A 6,700-nucleotide genomic window follows, 5' to 3' on the forward strand; every position below is an offset into this window, starting at 1 on the left:
GTGAGCCACACTCCCCCAGCTCAACTGTTCCCCGCAAACGCCAGACTGGAGGCCGAGCCCCCTACCCCGAACTCCCGCCCAGCTTCACCTGAGTAACCAAGCTCCCCAACCAGGAGGCCGGAGCCAAGGACAAAGGAAGGGAGAGTGGGGGGGCAATGCCCCCACACTTACTGCAACCAAGCTGAAGCACGCGGAGTATCCAGACCAGGGAAAACGACGTGCCAGACAGCGTGTCCAGCGGGGAACAAAGAGGATGGGCAGTTGGTTGGAGCAGGTATAAATACTTGTCCCCTGACCACGCTGCACACCGGAAATGATGCTGCCGAGGCACTGGACCTAGGAGGGATTCCCAAGGAGGGGGTCCCAGCGACAGGGCGTGGGGATGTGCCTAATGCGGCACTAAGTGGGCTGCCCTCTTATATGGCCCACTGCGTGCGCCGCGGGCAGCCGCATTTGCACTTGGAGTGTGAAAGTGTGGGCCACGGAGTAAGTCTCTTAAGCCCACATACATAGTGAATTCATTGAGTGAACACTCAGGAACTACTGGGAGCCCAAAGCAGCCCTAGCAATTTTGCCAGCCCAGCATCCCCTCCTCACCCCCCCCCCCCCAGGGCGGGTGAGGGGGTTAGTAGGGGGGGATGCAAATATGAAGCACTGATGCTTTTATTACTGGGGGCGATATTGGAGCACCATGGCAACACCGGCCCCCAGTAACAAAACCGGCCCCCAACTGCAAAACCTGCACGTCCTTCCAGACTCCGGGAAAACGCCTGATGCCCACTACGGTCAGTCTGGCCCTGTTAGCTCTCCTTGGGCCACAGTATAGAAAGTGCCCCGTGGGTTCAAGGGGCGTGTGCGCCCACGTTTTGCCCCCCTGGTACACTGTGATGTTATAGAATAGGCCGCAGATGCTTTAATGCAGATTACGCTAAAAGCGTACGTCTGCGATTTCAAACAGTTGTGAGCTCATCTGCGCGAGTGCGGGGTCCATGCAAACGAGGGAATTCAGAAATGTGCATTTATTTAAAAAAAAATAACCCTTGCACTTACCTAGCCGTATTTGCATAAAATATCAGCAAAGGCGACGAGGATAACACATTCTTATTCTGTGAGAAGGAAGATTCCACTGCGTTCTTTGGCTAGGTGCGTGTGCATTGTACGTGGCCTGAGTACGTGCAAAGAAGTGGGCCTGCTAGACAACGGTTTATCGACCCCGCTCAGCCCCCTCCTTTCGTGAGCTTTATTTTTCAGGACATTTCAAAAAATGCGCGGCGTTCAGGATAAAGCAAACTCGGAAGATCAACAGATGGCAGCGAATCACCAAAGTAATGTACGTTTTTACGGGTCGGATGTATCCAAGGTGCAGACATCCTAAATGTGCCACCGTTTCTTTCTTGCAGACCCAAACAGACAGGAACGTTCATGGGACGTGGGAAAGAGCCAGAGCAGGAATGCGTCACAAATGCGGCATTCCAGTAACAGGCCCTTTCAAAGGGCTCAAGTCCGCTCGGCCCTGCAGAGCGGCAGACTGGTGTTTGCCCTGCGCGCGGATTGTTGACAGTGAGCCATGGCTCCCAGCAGGGACCGTCAGATCGGTATCCGTGGCGATCGCTGCCCGCGTCCAAGCTTTCAGAGAGCCCGTGCTTCGTGTGGTGTTCTTCGGTGGCACGTGGGGGTATGGGAGGCCTAGGGACATGGGGGGTACAGCAGGACAAATGAGGACACGACAGCAGGGGTTACTGTGTGGGCCGAAGACCACGAGCGGTCTCGCGCCCCTTTATTTATACCGTCGGGCGTGCCCGCCCTCCGGGTGCGTGGGTGCGTGAACAGCGTGCTGGAACGGGCCGGGTGGCTCCGTTACCACATCCCTCCAATCTTTCAGATACAGAGATCATTTCTCGCTGGACAGTTCAGTTCTTGCGCACACCACGCAAAGTCTCTCAGTCTCTTACTTGGGGCCGGGTTTGGCCGAAGTCCATACGGCCGACTCCGTGGAACATCTCCTCGGCCATTGGGCGCCTCGGCCTCGGCGGGGGCCCCGCCTTCTCTCTCGTTCGCCCCGGGCAGTGGGGGTGCGTTCTGTGACGGGCTTGCCGGCAATCCTTGTGAGCCGCCCCCCTCCGGGGCCTCAAACTCTTCCTCCTCCTGGTCGGTCTCGGGGACGCCAGATGTTATTCGTTTGAACCAAGACGCATTTCGCGTTACCGTCCGCGACCCTCTCCTGGCGGACACCATGGTGCCCCGCACTCCGGTCACTTCCCACACCTCCGGTTCGAACGGGGTACGATATTTCCAATTCGGGTACCGGTCCTTCAGGATGACCCCGTCTCCCACCTGGAGACTCCTCTCCCGGGCTCTCCTCTTCAGACTGGCTTTCTCGTTGGAGGTCCGCCTTCTCCCTTGCGCCGCCTCTTGGTCTAGCGGCGTGGGCAGCCACACATGACTCGCCGGGATATTGTCCCTGGGGGCCTTCTTGAACAGAAGGTGCGCTGGCGCACACCTGGTTGTACAGTGGGGGGTCCGCCGGTAGGCACTTAGGAACTGCGAGAGGCACTGATCCGCATCTTCTCCTTGCTCGACTCCAATTCTCAGCGCCCGGTTCATCGTGCGCATGAAACGCTCCACCTCCCCATTCGCCTGGGGCCACTGCGGGGTAATCTTTCTGTGTCTGACCCCTCGAGCCGCAAGGTATTCCTGGAACTCTCGCCCTTGGAACGGGGGCCCGTTGTCCGATCGGATTTCCTCAGGCAGGCCCATCATGGCAAATATGCGATCTAGCGCCGCTCGCACCTGGCTGAACGCCGTCGATGACACCACTTCCACCACCGGGAACTTGGAGTGTGAGTCCACCACCACTAAGGTGTGTCGCCCATCCGGGAACGAACCAAAGTCTATACTCAGCTTGGACCAGGGTTCCAGACAGGGTTCCTCCGTGATCACTGGGTGAGGCGTCGGCTCCCCCCCCGTGATGTTGCACGAGTGACAGCTGCGGATGGCTTCCTCAACCAGCGCGTCCATCCGCGGGAACCACACCTTGCTCCGCAGCCTTGCCTTGGTCTTGGAGATGCCTTGATGCCCTTGATGTGCCAACCTGACCACCTCTCCTTGGAGACTCATCGGAATGACGAGGGTTGCTCCTCGCAGGACCACGCCGTGCGGCCCCTCGCTGAGTTCACTCCGCGCGTTCCACACCTGCTGTCGATACACTTTCTCCTCTTCGGTGAGGGCCTGCACTCCATCCAGGAAGTTCCGCCAGTGGTGGGTCGCCAGCGTGCGCTTCACCTTCACGAGGCAGTCGTCCAGTTCCGTGGCCTTGCCGATGTCTTCCAACGTGAGTGCCACCGGGCATGCAGCTTGCGACACTAGTCGGACGAACTCCTCCGTCTCCGCCTCATCCGCCTGATCAGGGCGCACCGGCTCCGGGTGGCGGGACAGGAAGTCCGCTGGGTTGCTCGCCCCGGGTCGGAACACGACCTCAAATCGGTACGCTTGTAACTGGACCGCCCATCTCTCGATCCTCGGGGGCCCTAGCCTCGCCGTGCCAGCGAAGAGCGGAACCAGGGGCTTGTGGTCGGTGACCACCCGGAAGTCGTGCCCATACAGGTAGAGATGGAAATGTTGGCAGGCCCACTTGATGGCCAGCGCCTCCCGCTCGATCTGCGCGTACCTCATCTCCGTAGCCGTCAGAGCCCTGCTGGCATACGCGGTCGGGACCCATTCTTTCGCCTCCGTCTCCTGCATCAGGACCGCGCCCAGCCCCACGGGGCTCGCGTCCACCACCACCTCTGTCCGCCGGTGGGGCCTGAAGTACGCCATCACCTTGTCATCGATCAGCGCGTCCTTGACCGCTTGGAACACCATATCTTCCTTGGCCGTCCAGGTCCACGGATGACCACTCTTCGTGAGAAGCCGGAGCGGCTCCGACAGGGACGCCAGATTGGGAATGAACCGCCCGCAGTAGGTTGCCATCCCCAGGAAGCTCCTGACCTCGGTGGCAGATGTGGGCCTCGGGGCAGCGCGGATCGCTACCGCTTTCTTCGGATCCACTCTCAGGCCTTCCCTCGAGAAGATGTAGCCGAAGAATTCGACCGACTCCTGGTAGAAGGAGCACTTGGCCTCGTGCAGGGTGAGTCCACTATCCGCTAGCCGCTGCAGCGTGTCACGCAGATGCCGATGGTGTTCTTCCAGAGTTCGTGAGAACACCAGAATGTCGTCACTTAGGTTGATGACTCCCTGGAGACCCGAGAGAGTCTCCCGTATGGCGTTTTGGAAAACTTCGGCCGCTGACGAGATTCCGAAGCTCAGCCGCTTATACCTCCGCAGGCCAACGTGGGTGGAGAAGGTGGTTATGTTGCGGCTGTCGGGGTGGAGTTCAAGCTGGTGGTACCCCGCGTTGAGGTCCAATTTCGTGAACCACTGCGCGCCGTTGAGGTCGGCCACAATATCGTCCATGGTGGGCGTGAGGTGTCTTTCGCGCTTGACTGCCTTGTTTGGGAGGCGCATGTCTACACACAGTCGGATGGCGCCGGGCTGCTTGGGTTTGGGCGCCACGACCAGGGGGGACACCCACGGGGTCGGACCCGATACCTTCTCAATCACCCCCAAGTCTTCCAATTTTTGCAACTCCTCTTCTACCTGTGGTCGCAGGAGGAATGGTATTCTCCGGTGACGCAGCGCCATGGGCCGGACCGTCGGGTCCACGTGTAGTCTGAACTGCTTTCCGCGTAGGCATCCTAGACCTTGAAACAGCATCGGAAAGTCCTTCAGTATCTCCCTTGCATGCAGATCGTGCACCTGATTTGCGAAGAATACCAGCGCCAGATCTTCGGCGGTGTGGCAGCTCAGCAGGGTGCCCCTCTTGCCTTCCGCCACGTGGAATGTCGTGGCCAACTTCCGGCCTTCGCTGACGACTTCAACGTCGATCACCCCTCGCAGAGACAGTGGCCGGTCACTGTCGTACGTGAAAATTTGGGCTTTGGAGGGTCTCAGGGGTGGGCGTGGCGACAACCTCTCATACTGGCAGCTGTCCATGACGTTCACCGACGCCCCCGTGTCAATGAGAGCACTCACCGGGGACCCGGCCACCATGATGTCACACATGGGCGGCGGTCTTCTCCTCGTGCCTTCTCGGCCTACGAACGACACGAAGAATACTTCCTCTTCTTCTCCCTCTTCATCGAACTCTGGCTTGGAGTTTTCACGCAGGGCGGCGGATTCCTCCGCGGTCAGTTGGTGTACACGCGCCGCCGCCCCACGTGGGCTGGAAGCACCACCGCGCCCCCTTCGGCCACTTCTGCAGACCTTCGCAAAGTGGTTCGCTCGGCCGCACTTCAGGCATGTCTGTCCCATTGCGACGCACCGGCCGCCAGGTGGGTGACCTAGGCCGCAGTTGCCACACGTGCTGCCCTGTGGAGCCCTCGCGGCTCCTCGCTGTTGATTCGGTCGCTTCTGCAGCGCGTCCACTCTCTCTTCCTTGACCACTGGCGGTTTCGGGGCAGTCGCCGGCCGATTGAGGGCCGCCTCCATCGCATCCGCCCGAGCATTGGACAGCTCGTGAGACCGGCCTAGGACCAGGATGTTGTCAAGGGAGATGCCCGGCTCCCGCAGGATGAGACGTCGCAACGGGACCGACCTGCACCCTTGTATGAGTTGAGCCCGAATCTCTGCCCTCTGGTCTGGCAGCACACAGGACAGCGAGAGTTTCCGCAGGCGTGCATAGAAGACGTCAATGCTTTCGTTTTCTTCCTGTCGCGCCTGGCGAAGCTTAAACCACTCGAAATCGGGGTTCGTCTGGGGATCAAAATGGCGGTTCAGGGCCCTTATGGCGCCCGCATAGTCGTCGTCGTTCCCCCGGTCCGGCAGAGTTTCGAAGAGGTCGTACAGCTCTTCACCACCGTAGCACATGAGGAGAGATCTCTTGACCGTGTTGTCCGTCTCCCGCACTCCGACAAAATAGTGCTCCAGCCGTCCGATCCATGACCGCCACCGCACTGCCGCCGTGGAGGGGTCCGACAATCCGCTGAATGGCGGCAGCGGGGCCACCGCGCTGTGTCCAGGCGCGGCGGCCGCGGGCTGCGCGGCGGCTGCCGGCGGAGGCTGCTGCGCCGTGCCACTTCCGCTGGGGGCCGGGGTCGTCATGTTCGTCACCCCTCACTGCTCGCGCCCCCAGACCGTCGCTGCGTGGCAGGTATCCAGGCGAGACCTCTGCTGCTGCTGGTGCTGCGCGTGGGCGAGACCTGCGCTGCTTTGGATGCTGCGCGTAGGCGAGACCTGCCGGGTTTTTTTTTTTCTTGTGATGTGCTTTATTAGTATCTCTCCCCCTTGGATGCTGCGCGTAGGCGAGACCTGCCGGTTTTCTTTTTTGTTTGTGATGGGCTTTAGTAGTATCACTCCCCCTCAGGCACCGCTGAGGACGCCCTCCGCTGCACACTGCCTTCGGGGCCTTCCCCGGCAGAGCCAGAGCCAGCTACGAGCTCACCTGCAGAGCGCCAGCTGCCCTCCAGACCTCCAGCGCGAGGACGTGCGCGGCGAGGTCCTCCACGTTCCGCCTCTGCGGAGAGCCTCGGGCACCCCCCCAGGCAAGTTGTCAGTGCCGGAGAGGCGAGGCGCGGGTAGGCTCCGCCCTCGTCGCCAATGTGGTGTTCTTCGGTGGCACGTGGGGGTATGGGAGGCCTAGGGACATGGGGGGTACAGCAGGACA

Source organism: Triturus cristatus, chromosome 4_1 (genome assembly GCF_964204655.1).
Source record: "Triturus cristatus chromosome 4_1, aTriCri1.1, whole genome shotgun sequence".
In the NCBI taxonomy this organism is placed as follows: Eukaryota; Metazoa; Chordata; class Amphibia; order Caudata; family Salamandridae; genus Triturus; species Triturus cristatus.